This window comes from Heptranchias perlo, chromosome 29 (assembly GCF_035084215.1).
Source record: "Heptranchias perlo isolate sHepPer1 chromosome 29, sHepPer1.hap1, whole genome shotgun sequence".
In the NCBI taxonomy this organism is placed as follows: Eukaryota; Metazoa; Chordata; class Chondrichthyes; order Hexanchiformes; family Hexanchidae; genus Heptranchias; species Heptranchias perlo.
Window position 1 is genome coordinate 21,474,131 of NC_090353.1, and position 14,294 is coordinate 21,488,424.

Below are 14,294 nucleotides of genomic sequence, written 5' to 3' on the forward strand. Positions count from 1 at the left end.
TGCCACTCAGATTGGTGGGCCTGAGGTGACCAGGCAGCAAGGAAAAGAAAGCCAAGGAATGGGTGAACAGCTAATTTTTGGGAGTACCATTTTGATTTTAGGGCCTAAAATCATTCTGGCTGCTTTTCTGCAACAGCAGCAAGAAGGCCCTGAGGCCTGAGGCCAGCACTGCAACTGCAGACCTCTTATCTAAATGTCCTGGCCCACCAATTACAGGCACAGTGCACTTCAACGATTTGTGCTAGTCCAGCGCCCAGGCAGAAGGAGACCGGGAAAATTGGCCCCATTTTATATATATCAAATAAGTGGTTAAAAACTTTTACTTTCCTCAAAGGAGCTTTTAGGGCACGTCTGATTGTTGTCTTTTGTGAAGGTTCATTTTCTTCAACTGGTGCCAGGTGCTTTTTTGAGATAAGGAGAATGTTCCCTGCAGCTAGGCTTTATTTAAGCATTAATGTCACTACACTTACAGAAATGCCATAGTCTGGAAATAAAATGGGGGTTGAGGTTGGACTGGTGGTGAGTTTTACTTTATTTTTCAAAATCTCACTTAGGTCCCCATATTTAGAGCGTTATTCCAATGCACTACTGTGATGTATGGCGTGGACTGTTGGTTTTTTTATGGACAGGTGTAGGGTCAATCATATTATGTAACTTTAAAAGTTGTTTTCAATTTATTGATATGTTTGTGGTGGAGATCTATTTGTCATAAACCAGGAAGAGAACCGGTGTTGTCTGTATTAGTGCAGTCAACATCCACAGTGAAATGTGAGGTGTGACATTAATAATCAATAAGAAAAAATTAATTGCAAACTCCCAACTGAAGCCACTCTACATGAGAGAAGAAAATTCAACTCTCCATGCCTATTTCTCCAAATCATGTTTTCATGCACTTTCATTTTTTTCATTGGTTATAGTATGTAATTATTTTTATTTCCAGTATACAAAGAACTTTATGACAGGGTCAAAAAAGCAATATGAACTGGAAATTACTGTTGGTTATAATAGCAAGGGCAATTCTTTGCTCACTATTTCAACAGAGATGTTAACATATTTATTTTAAACAGGTTAATGCCTCTGTTAAGTAGAGAAAAGAGGAACTTCATACAAACGTGGTGAGCATTCAATAATACCAGCCTTGTGTTTTAAGGTTTTATAAACTGAAATTGTTATAAGTGTATAAAGGCACAGTCGGTAATCAGCATTTAAATAGGGAAACACAGGTTAATGTTTCAATGATATTAACTCAACTTTATTCCTTCCGAGGTTATTTTTAAAAAATTGTTTTTTTTAAAATAGCTAAATCAGCATAACCTCCTCTCGCCTAAATCTCGTCTGCCATGAGGTCTGAGACGGGACAGATGCAAAACAGAGCCAGCTTTGCTTTGTGAATGTAGAATGTACTGCTCACTGGAGTTATTGTAGGTGCATGTGGTAAAAGGTTTCAGCTCACAAATTAACACGGTGCATCTGGGGTTAGATTCCCAGTGGAAACAACTGGATCTTGTAAAGTTTTGTATTGAAATCCTACAACCATTTTAATTTTTATATTTGAGATATCTACAATATTGATATTTGAGAAACTATTTCCAGTGCCAGATGAGTTGGTAACCAGAGGATACAGATTTAAAGTAATTGGCAAAAGAACCAGAAGCGACGTGAGGAAAAATAGATTTACGCAGCGAGTTGTTATGATCTGGAATGCACTGCCTGAAAGGGTGGTGAAAGCAGAGTCAATAAGAACTTTCAAAAGGGAATTGGATAAATATTTGAAAGGGAAAAATTTGCAGGGTTATGCGGAAAGAGCAGGGGAGTGGAACTAATTGGCTAGCACTTTCAAAGAGTCGGCACAGGCACGATGGGCCAAATGGCCTCCTTCTGTGCTGTATCATTCTATGAATCCTGCCAGGAAAAAAATATTTTTGGCTTGCAAGGCAAGATTACAATAGGCTCCAAAATGTTGGAAAATGCACCAAATAAAATGTTAAAACTCAAAATTATCAGTGAGAATACAAACCCCAGAACCCATTAGAAAATAAATCACCCCCTTCCAGCACTCACACCCCCTTCAGTAATTTCTAAAATCACCACTGCTGAAAACTGCACTTGTGTCTATTTAGGGTTTTTCCTCCTGCTATGCAAGTGTTGGAATGTTGGTTATACCTGCAGCTTAAGTTATGACAAGCCTGTGTCCCACTGCCCTTTCAGTCTAACTCCTTGTTTTTGAGCAGTCTGTTTTTTTTGATGTCGTGCCAGGTTTTGCTCGTTTCCAGGTTGGCATGTGTGTAATACAAGCGGGGAAACAGAATCCGAGGCCTTCTGCTCTGTCTGGTTCAATTACATGCTGACTTTACCAATTGAACCATCAGGTAAGCACTAAATCTTTTTTAAACATAAATTTGATAGGGCAGATTTTCCTCCCACCTCCCTCCCCACTCTGGCACCAATTAGAAGCAAAACACCCGAAGTACGCTGCTGCTGTCCAACCTCAGGACCACCAGGATTTCTAGTGCAGGCCTGTCCCCTGGCATGCCTAATGTCAGCAGAGGGGATAGGAAAATGAGGGGCAGCTGCAGACCTCTCAGACTTGCAGATGAATGTTGGGCCTTAGTCCTCCTGATTTTCTGCTGTTGGAAATCGCCAGCCAAGACATCCCTATTCAACCTTCAACATCCTGGAGGGTTCATGAAATGTAAAAATATGCTGTTTCCTTAAGCCTTTGGTCTGCTGCTAGGGCCTCACCCTCACCCACCCCCCACCCCCAATGCTCCAGCCAGCAGGATTTGCAGGTAGACCACAGAGACATATTTTCTGGACACCTCTGCCCTGTGGCACCAGCCAGCAATCATATGGGAGAATGAGGCAGGAGGCTGGGAACAAGCCCCCCCAGAAATCCGGGTCTCCGACCCTTTTTTCCTAATCTTTTGCACCTGAGGAGCAAGATGATGGTGGGGCCCACAGGTCAGGAAAATCCACCCTGATATTTCTTCTGCAGGGCCCCATGCAGCAGGTATGTTAGGCAATCGAAAACACTGCATGGGAGGAGAAGCCATCCAGAAAATATAGTAGCAGTCAGAGCCAGCAGCTACTGTAATCCCCAGCTTCCAGCTCATGTGGGGTCCCTGGTATAGACAGTTATTTTACAAGCTGATGCCTCCAAAATCCAAAGCATGCTATTCAAGATATATGTTTCCCTATTGTTGGACCACTCAGATTTCTATTCACTGATATGTAACGGTTTTCTTTGAAGTTTTGTCCGGTGAGAATTCTGCTGTATTCTTCACTTGGTGGCAAGAGAAATTAAATAACAAGCCTTCTGCAGCAAAAGTTTAAAGATTCTGGGGGAGATTTCCAGTCATCAGTGCTCATAAAAAACAGCATCTTAACTTTTTAACTTATTAGGTTAATAATCAATAAATCTCTCCAGACAGGATCATTTCATTTAGATTCTAAAAGCTATTTTAACACAAGGCTCAAGTGACGTGTTTCAAACACAACAGTAACATGAGAAAGAGACGTGGTAGTACAATATTTAATAACTAGAGCAGTTGTAAATTGTAGTAAATTACTTTGGTTACCAGCCACCAGCACCAGCTCTTTGGCTATGTCCCACCTCAGGTTAATCCATGGAATTGGGTCATAAATTAGGCAACAGGCATTCCTGATTCCTTGGTGGGTAACGGCACTGCATGGTGTGGCACTAAAGTCATCCAGACAAACAGACCCCAGGTTCAATACCTGATCTGTGCTGAATGAGCTGATCTCAGCTGGGGTAACGATGGAGTTACAATTGGCCTCCATGTCCCATGGGATAAGGAGGGGGAAAATCAGCCAGATTTCCCATTCCTGATTGGTATCCAGTGATTCCTTCTGGAAAGTTTTTTCATGTGGATTTCAGATAAGGACAATACCAGCCTGGGCTGTGACATCCAATAGCCCTCCAGCACTCATTATCTAAGCTGATACATGAAAAATGGTCAATGTACTTGAGGCCTGCCAGCCCTGGAGCTCTGCATAAGCATTAAGAGTAATTATGTAAAGAAAGGTTCCCAGGATGCATCCTCACCGGACGGGAGTGTAGGTCGTAGATAGGACTATAATACTATAGGGCTGATTCTGTGACCTACATACCCGTCCAGTGAGGCTTCACTCAGGGAGCAGAGCCTCACTAAAGTACCTTTATTGCCTTCAAGTAAGAAGCATAGAAAATTAGCACCAAGTTGCCTGCAGGTCTGTCTCCAAGAGATGTCATACACACATGGAAGCATCCTTTGTGAAATGGAGGCAACAGAGTCATTTTTAAAATTAACTTATGGGATGTGGGCGTCGCTGGCAAGGGCAGCATTTATTGCCCATCCCTAATTGCCCTTGAGAAGGTGGTGGTGAGCCGCCTTCTTGAACTGCTGCAGTCCGTGTGGTGAAGGTACTCCCATGGTGCTGTTAGGTAGGGAGTTCCAGGATTTTGACACAACGACGATGAAGGAACGGCGATATATTTCCAAGTTGGGATGGTGTGTGACTTGCAGGGGAACGTGAAGGCGGCGGTGTTCCCACGCGCCTGCTGCCCTTGTCCTTCTAGGCGGTAGAGGTCGCGAGTTTGGGAGGTGCTGTCAAAGAAGCCTTGGCGAGTTGCTGCAGTGCATCTTGTCGATGGTACACACTACAGCCACGGAGCACGGTGGTGGAGGGAATGAATGTCTAAGGTCGTGAATGGGGTGCGAACCAAGTGGGCTGCTTTGTCCTGGATGGTGTCGAGCTTCTTGAGTGTTGTTGGAGCTGCACTCATCCAGGCAAGTGGAGAGTATTCATCGCACTCCTGACTTGTGCCTTGTAGATGGTGGAAAGGCTTTGGGGAGTCAGGAGGTGAATCACTCGCCGCAGAATACCCAGCCTCTAACCTGCTCTTGTAGACACAGTATTTATGTGGCTGGTCCAGTTAAGTTTCTGGTCAATGGTGACCCCAGGATGTTGATGGTGATTCTGTTGAATGTCAAAGGGAGGTTAGACTCTTTTGTTGGAGATGGTCATTGCCTGGCACTTGCTTGGCGCGAATGTTACTTGCCACTTATCAGCCCAAGCCTAGATGTTGTCCAGGTCTTGCTGCATGTGAGCACGGACTGCTTCACTATCTGAGGGGTTGCGAATGAAACTGAACACTGTGCAATCATCAGCAAACATCCCCACTTCTGACCTTATGATGGAGGGAAGCAGCCGAAGATGGTTGGGCCCAGGAAACTGCCCTGAGGAACTCCTGCAGCAATGTCCTAGGGCTAAGATGATTGGCCTCCAACAACCACTATCATCTTCCTTTGTGCTAGGTATGACTCCAGCCACTGGAGAGTTTTGCCCCTGATTCCTATTGACTTCAATTTTACTAGAGTTCCTTGATGCCACACTCCGTCAAATGCTGCCTTGATATCAAGGGCAGACACTCTCTCCTCACCTCTGGAATTCAGCTCTTTTGTCCATGTTTGGACCAAGACTGTAATGAGGTCTGGAGCCGAGTGGTCCTGGCGGAACCCAAACTGAGCATCGGTGAGCAGGTTATTGGTGAGTAAGTGCCGCTTGATAGCACTGTCAATGACACCTTCCATCACTTTGCTGATGATTGAGAGTAGGCTGATGGGGCGGTAATTGGCCGGATTGGATTTGACCTGCTTTTTGTGGACAGGACACACCTGGGCAATTTTCCACATTGTCGGGTAGATGCCAGTGTTGTAGCTGCATTGGAACAGTTTGGCTAGAGGCACGGCCAATTCTGGAGCACAAGTCTTCAGCACTGCAGCCGTGATGCTGTCAGGGCCCACATTCTTTGCCATATCCAGTGCACTCAGCCGTTTCTTAATATCACGTGGAGTGAATCGAATTGGCTGAAAACTGGCTTCTGTGATGATGGGGATCTCGGGAGGAGGCCGAGATGGATAATCCACTCGGCACTTCTGGCTGAAGATAGTTGCAAACGCTTCAACCTTGTCTTTTGCACTCACATGCTGTGCTCTGCCATCATTGAGGATGGGGATGTTCATGGAGCCTCCTCCTCCCATTAGTTGTTTAATTGTCCACTACCATTCACGACTGGATGTGGCAGAACTGCAGAGCTTTGATCTGATCCGTTGGTTGTGGAATCGATTAGCTCTGTCTATAGCATGTTGCTTCCACTGTTTAGCATGCATTTAGTCCTGTGCTGTCGCTTCACCAGGTTGGCTCCTCATTTTTAGGAACGCCTTGTGCTGCTCCTGGCATGCTCTTCTACACTCCTCATTGAACCAGGGTTGATCCCCTGGCTTGATGTTAATGGTAGAGTGAGGGATATGCTAAGCCATGAGGTTACAGATTGTGGTGGAATACAATTCTGCTGCTGCTGAGGGCCCACAGCGCCTCATGGATGCCCAGTTTTGAGCTGCTAGATCTGTTCTGAATCTATCCCATTTCGCACGGTGGTAGTGCTACACAACACGTTGGATGGTGTCCTCAGTGTGAAGACGGGACTTCGTCTCCACAAGGACTATGCAATGGTCACTCCTACCAATGTCATGGACAGATGCATCTGTGACAGGTAGATTGGTGAGAACGAGGTCAAGTAGGTTTTTCCTTCATGTTGGTTCTCTCACCACCTGCCGCAGGCCCAGTCTGGCAGTTATGTCCTTCAGGAGTCGGCCAGCAGTGGTGCTACCGAGCCACTCTTGGTGATGGACATTGAAGTCCTCCACCCAGAGTACATTCTGTGCTCTTGCCACCCTCAGTGCTTCCTCCAAGTGGTGCTCAACATGGAGGAGGACTGATTCATCAGCTGAGGGAGGGTGGTAGATGGTAATCAGCAGGAGGTTTCCTTGTTCATGTTTGACCTGATGCCATGAGACTTCATAGGATCTCAGAGTCAATGTTGAGGACTCCCAGAGCCACTCCCTCCTGACTGTATACCACCACCTCTGGTGGGTCTGTCCTACCAGTGGGACAGGACATACCCAGAGATGGTGATGGAGGAGTATGGGACGTTGGCTGAAAGGTATGATTCTGTGCATATGGCTATGTCAGGCTGTTTCATGACTAGTCTGTGGGACAGCTCTCCCAATTTCGGCACAAGTCCCCAGATGTTATTGAGGAGGACTTTGCAGGGTCAACTGGGCTTGGTTTGACCTTTGTCGTGTCCGGTGCCTAGTGGTCCACCCGGTTTTATTCTTATTATGTCCTTTTGTAACTGGGATTGTACAACTGAGAGGCTTGCTAGGCCATTTCAGGGGGCAGTTAAGAATCAACACATTGCTGTGGGTCTGGAGTACACAGAGGACAGACCAGGTAAGGACGGCAGATGTCCTAAAACATTAGTGAACCAGATGGGTTTTTAACGACAATCCAGTAGTTTCATTGTCACCGTTATTGATAATAGCTTTTTAATTCCAGATTTTATTTAATTAACTGAATTTAAATTCCTCAGCTGTCATAGTGGGATTTGAACCCATATCTTCAGATTATTAGTCAAGATTTACTAGTCCAGTAGCATAACCATGCTGCTACCACACATCATAGCTCGACTGAGGTGCCCAGGAGGGTCTGTCTGTGCCTTTTAAATAAATATGTACATAGCATAAGAGATAAGTTGCACCTGCTTTTATTTTCCCACCAAGAACAGCTCTTCTCGCTCCAGATCAAGGAGCACCAAAGCACCATAGAGAAATTAATGCACCAATGAAAATGCAGATAAAGCAATACAATAAACAAAACAACAACTTTACCCTCAAAAATTTAAAAGCGATGCCCATCTTTAAGAAGCCTACTTCTACAAGCCAAGTCATCCACAAACTGCTGTGCCCATTTCAAATAGCCGAGCAGTGCTGCCAATGATAAATATGAACATACAAAAACAGCAAGATCTGGCATGCAGCCAATTTAAGTTTTTTGAAAAAACTTTCAGTGAGGCTTGCACCAGTCACCAGCACAACCTCCAAATTATTACCATTTTCCCAGGCAGTAAATTACAGCACATTGCAATCAGATGCACTAATCTGCAGCCTGAACCTCAGCGATGCACTGTGCCAACAGTAAAGTCTTGCAAAGCTGGGGCTACTGTGTCAGAACAGATCGTTCACCTGACGAAGGGGGAAGCCTCCGAAAGCTTGTGAATTTAAAATAAAATTGCTGGACTATAACTTGGTGTTGTAAAATTGTTTACAATTGTCAACCCCAGTCCATCACCGGCATCTCCACATCAGAACAGACCCAGACACTGGAGAAGGACCACCCACATGGAAGGAGTGAGGTAGATGGACTGAATGGCCTTTTCTTGTTCTTATCTTAAGAAGGCCAGGGTTGCTGACAGCAAGGACTCCATATCCAGTCTTGAGTTCATGTCAGACTCATGTCCTACCCCTCCAGGATTATTGTCCTGGGCCCTGAACCTGCTAATCCTACAAATGTAACCAAGGAAGAAATGACCTGAGTGTCAGCCAGGGCTCAGTGGTAGTACTCTTGTGTACTAAGTTAGAAGGTTGTGGGTTCAAGCCTCACTCCAGAAACTTGAGCATGTAACCTAGATTGACATTACCATCACCGAATCCCCCACCATTAACATCCTGGGGGTCACCATTGACCAGAAACTTAACCAGACCAGCCACATAAATATTGTGGCTAAAAGAGCAGGTCAGAGGCTGGGTATTCTGTGGCGAGTCTCTCACCTCCTGACTCCCCAAAGCCTTTCCACCATCTACAAGGCACAAGTCAGGAGTGTGATGGAATACTCTCCACTTGCTTTGGATGAGTGCAGCTCCAACAACACTCAAGAAGCTTGACACAATCCAGGACAAAGCAGCCTGCTTGATTGACACCCTAAACATTCACTCCCTTCACCACCAGCATACTGTGGCTGCAGTGTGTACCATCCACAGGATGCACTGCATCAACTTGCCAAGGCTTCTTCAACAGCACCTCCCAAACCTGCAACCTCTACCACCAAGAAAGACAAGGGCAGCAGGCACATGGGAACAACACCACCTGCACATTCCCCTCCAAGTCACACACCATCCCGACTTGGAAATATATCGCCTTTCCTTCATCGTCGCTGGGTCAAAATCCTAGAACTCCCTATGTATTAGCACTGTGGGTAGAACCTTCACCCGACGGACTGCAGCAGTTCAAGAAGGCGGCTCACCACCACCAATTAGGGATGGACAATAAATGTTGGCCTTGCCAGCGACGCCCACATCCCATGAACGAATAAAAAATATAAATAAATTCTAGTGCAGTACTGAGGGAGTGCTGCTCTGTCAGATGTGCTGTCTTTTGGATTAGATGTTAAACTGATGAGATGTCCACTCAGGTGGACATAAAAAAAAATCCCATGGCACTTTTTAAAGAAGAGCAGGGGAGTTCTCCCAGCAAATATTTATCCCTCAAGCAACATTACTAACAAAGCAGATTATCTGGTCATTTATCTCATTGTTGTTTGTGGAACCTTGCTGTGTGCAAATTGGCTGGCACGTTTCCCTACATTACAAGTGTCTACTGGAAGTGTATGTGCATGGACATTGGGTGAGGACAGAATCTGGCTAGAGTGTGATGCCCACAACAGTTGAACTGCCCATGGATCTATATCCAAGCAATGTGTGAGCGCTTTCAGGAAAAGAAGAGGGGTGGAGAGAAAACTGAAAGAAAAATGAGGAACAGAAAAACCAGTTTTAAAACTTCAATTTTAGCATTAATAAATGTTTATTACATTATAGGATTCTTGTGACAGATTTATACGAGTAAATGCCACAAATGTACAGTAATTCAGTTAATCAGAGCAGTCACTCAGCAGGAATTCACCCTGAAGAGCATAGCTATACATTTAGCCTACAGCAGGTAGTTTTTCTATTATGATTTTAGTATCCAAGGGAAGCTTCCTAAAATGCATTGTGTCTCATTTTAGGGAAATATCCCAAATTTAACTGGGGATAATCTAATCTTAATTCTTTTGCTTTCTTTTTCATTAAAAAAATCGTCTTCCCCTCCCTCAGGCTTCTTCTGCCAAACAACATTGACAGGGCATAACTAGCCCTCTGGTGTTTCCTTTTATTCCAGTGGTATGTTTCTAGCCTCCATTCTGCACCATTTTCTGTCACCTGATAGCCCAGCCAAAATTAAGAACAGTTGTGTGCACTAACTCGTGTTCTACCACTTAATGGCAGATCACAGCAGCACACTGCCCACCGCCCACTGCCCACTGTGCTAGCTGGTATTCATATTCTTTTATATCTGTGATTATAACTCTTTGGGGGTAATTTCAACTTTGTGCAATAGTGTAAAACGAGTGATAGCGAATCGGCAGCCTGTTTTACATCTCGCCCGATTTTTATTTCTTTTGACTTAAATGAAAATCAGGAGAGATTTAAAATGGGCTGCTGATTTGCTATCAACCGTTTTACACCATTGCATAAAGTCAAACTTACCCCCATTATATTTCTTATTATAAGTCTGTTCATTTATAGAACTGATCATCGCGGCTAAGAACTAACAATGTTCTTTGAATAAGCAGTTGGATTTTTCTTAATGTGTTATTCATGACACTGGGCTGTTGCTGCCTGATATTTATTTTAGCTCCAAATGACTTCTACATTTAAAGGAGTCCTAAATTCCTGTTAAGGGTTTGTTTTTTGACCAGCTCTGAAGACACAACTCAGGTTCTGCTATATTGCCACTAGGATAGGTTTGTGCTGCAGCAGCTGTTATAGTATAGTTTTACGCTTTAAAATGTTAGATTTTCCGTAGAATCTAGTGTCAGCTGCAACCTGGGAAACAGTAATATCATTGTCACCACCTTCTAATAAAGTGATTTGCAAGAAACTTCACTGGGAAAAAATTCGTCTTTACCAGGCTTGAAAAGTGAGCAAAATCAGCAGAGGTTCCGTGCATCAAAGCTTTAATGAACTGAAACTGGTTTATGTCAGCTCAGCTGATCTGCTGCTGAAACTTTCATCCATGCCTTTGTTTCATCTAGACTTGACCAATGCCAATGCTCTCCTGGCCGGCCTCCCATCTTCCACCCTCCATAAACATGAGCTCATCCAAAACTCTGCTGCCCGTATCCTAACTCACACCATGTCCCATTCACCCATCACCCCTGTGCTCACTGACCTACATTGGCTCCCGGTCCAGCAACGCCTCGATCTTAAAATTCTCATCCTTGTTTTCAAATCCCTCCAAGGCCTTGCCCCCCATCCCCCATCTCTGTAACCATCTCCAGCCCTACAACCCTCTGAGATCTCTGTGCTCCTCCAATTCGTGCCTCTTGCACATCCCTGATTTTAATCACTCCACCATTGGCGGCCGTGCCTTCAGCTGCCTAGGCCCAAACTCTGTATTTCGCTCCCCAAATCTCTCTCCCTCTATACCTCTCTCTCCTCCTTTAAAACACTCCGTAAAACCTACCTCTTTGACCAATCTTTTGGTCACTCTGTCCTAATATCTCCTTATGAGGCTCGGTGTCAAATATTGTTTGATAACACTCCTGCAAAGCACCTTGGGACGTTTTACTATGTTAAAGGCTCTATATAAATGCAAGTTCTTGTTGTTGTTGTTGAATACCTTGGTGGGTGAATGCACAGCTTGGCTTGATACTGAGCCCAGAAAAAAACAAGAAGGTCCTTGTTTTGGACCCTAGTTTGTGCTGATAGTTGACCTCAGCCAAGGCAGCTGGAAGGGTGCTGCAGTCAGCCTCAGAACCCCTATGATAGAAAAGGAAACATCAAACCTGTGCAGCTCAATCATATTCATTTACTCACTGAGCTATCAGAAGACCTTGTTATGTGAAGTTGAAAGAACAATACCATTTCTTTTCGGCGGTGTGTACGCATGTGTGCGTGTCTAAGTGTGCGTGTCTATGTGTGCGTGTCTAAGTGTGCGTGTCTATGTGTGTGCCTGTGTGTAAGCATGTGTGCGTGTGTGTGTGTTTGTGTCTGTGTGTGTGTGCGTGTGTCTATCTGTCTATATGTCTGTGTCTGTGTGTGCGTGTCTGTGTGTGTGCGTATCTGTGTGTGTGTGTGTCTGTGTGTGTGTACCGGTGTGTGCTGGTGTGTGTCTATGTGTGTCTATGCGTGTGTGTCTGTGTGTCTGTGTGTGTGTTTATGTGTGTGTGTGTGTATGTCTATCTGTCTGTGGTCTGTGTGTGTGTTTGTGTGTGTGCGCGTGTGTCTGTCTGTGTCTGTGTGTATTTGTGTCTGTGTGTGTCTGTATGTGTTTGTGTGTGTGTGTTTGTGTCTGTACATATGTGTGTTTGTATGTGTGTGCGTTTGTGTGTGTGTCTGTGTCTGTGTGTGAGTGTGAGTGTGTGTGTATCTGTATGTGTGTGAGTGTAAGTGTGTGTGAGTGTGTGTGTCTGCATGTGTCTGTGTGTGTGAGTGTATATGTCTAAATGTGTGTCTGTGTGTGTCTGTGTGTGCGTCTGTGTGTGTGAGAGAGTGTGTGTGTCTGTGTGTCTGTGAGTGTGTGTGTGTCTGTGTGTCTGTGAGTGTGTGTGTATGTGTGTGTCTATGTGTGTGTGTTTGTATGTGTGTGCATGTATCTGTCTGTGTGTGTATCTGTGTCTGTGTGTAAGTGTGCGTCTGTGTGTGTGTGAGAGAGTGTGTGTCTGTGTGTCTGAGTGTGTATCTATATCTGTGTGTCTATGTGTCTGTGTGTGTCTATGTTTGTGTCTATCTGTGTACGTGTGTGTCTGTGTGTGTGCGCTTGTGTCTGTGTGTGTGTGCGCTTGTGTCTATCCGTCTATATGCCTGTGTCTGTGTGTGCGTGTCTGTGTGTCTGTGTCTGTGTGTGTGTGTACCAGTGCGTGCCGGTGTGTGTCTGTGTGTGTGTGTGCGTGTGTCTATCTGCCTATATGTCTGTGTCTGTGTGTGTGTTTGTGTGTGTGTGTGTGTGTGTCTGTCTGTGTCTGTGTGTGTTTATGTCTGTGTGTGTCTGTATGTGTGTGTTTGTGTCTGAGTGTGTCTGTGTGTATTTGTGTGTGTGTGTTTGTGTCTGAGTGTGTCTGTGTGTATGTGTGTTTGTCTGTGTGCACGTTTTTGTGTGTCTGTGGGTCTGTGTCTGTGTGTGTCTGTATGTGTTTGTGTGTGTGTTTGTGTCTGTGTGTGTTTGTGTCTGTGTGTGTCTGTGTGCACGTTTTTGTGTGTCTGTGTGTGCGTCTGTGTCTGTGTGTGTGTCTATGTGTGCTTGTGCATGTGTCTGTGTGGCCTTTGTGTGTGTGCCTGTGTGCTGGGTGAGGACAGATTGGACTCAGTGTGAGGTCCCTGACTCTCGAATAACCTGCCAACATTCACTGTCTAGGTTCACATGTGAAAACTGACTTAGGCGAGATACTATAGGACATCCGGCTCTCAATGGGGGAGGGGTTTTCTGCTCATTAAGGTAAAAAATATCAGTGCATGGAAATGGAACATGGTTTTACATTTTGCACTTTGTGTCAACATCAAGCATTGTAATAGCATATGTAAGATACAAAGTAATATCTGCCACAGCAACGGTCCTTGACCCCTGCCTCACAACATCAGCTGTACTGCATCAGTGAATTTTCCATCTTGCACTCCAGTTTCTCTAATTGAGACTGTCGATTCAGTACAAATTAATGGCAATAATGGACATTTTCTACAGTGCAAACTAGGAATCAGGTTAAAAATGGCACAACTCATTTCTTGCAGGACACTTGCAGCCAGCAAAGAGAAGGACAGAAGTTCCATCCCATTTCATCCCTTTGAACCTCCCAGAGATGAAAGCCCAGCATTTTAACACACTGCACAGGCCAGTGAACTAAACCATTTTGCCGTTTGTATCGACTGTATTGATTTCTGTTAACTGAATGAATATTTTAAAACTGTAGATCATTAATGCTGATCTCCTTAAGTTACATATTTCGTCCTATTTACTTCCCAGATCAGTGAGTGGTCATCTATAACACAACGTCACACATGCTGCTTGCTAAACGAAGAAAAAAGCATTAGCAGAAAGCTTTTATCTTAATAAAGGTCTAAGTCTCCGGCATTTAAGATCTCTTTGATAGGGAGAATACGCCAATTTCTAATGGCCAGTTTTATTTATTTTATTCTATTACATGTCCAAATTCATTGAACAAACACATATATTTATATATATATATATATATATATATATGTGTGTGTGTTTATATATGTCAAGAAGTTTACATGCTCTCAGGAGATGGTTTCTTACAGAGTACGAACTGTAACACACCTTTCACAATAGTTGCAGGTAAATGCAGTGAAGGTTATACATTTAGGGTGAGTGGTGCTCAGTGACAGGACTGGGTCAGGGGG

At 44.4% G+C, this 14,294-nt stretch overlaps 1 long non-coding RNA gene across 1 annotated transcript; it reads left to right on the forward strand.

Annotated features, from left to right (window-relative positions):
• Nucleotides 1–462: 462 nt before the first annotated feature.
• On the forward strand, nucleotides 463–13,758 carry LOC137299762 (uncharacterized). The gene is made up of 4 exons (XR_010957973.1): nucleotides 463–519; nucleotides 1,068–1,115; nucleotides 2,257–2,369; nucleotides 13,665–13,758. It is a non-coding gene; the product is annotated as an uncharacterized lncRNA (long non-coding RNA).
• Nucleotides 13,759–14,294: the final 536 nt, after the last annotated feature.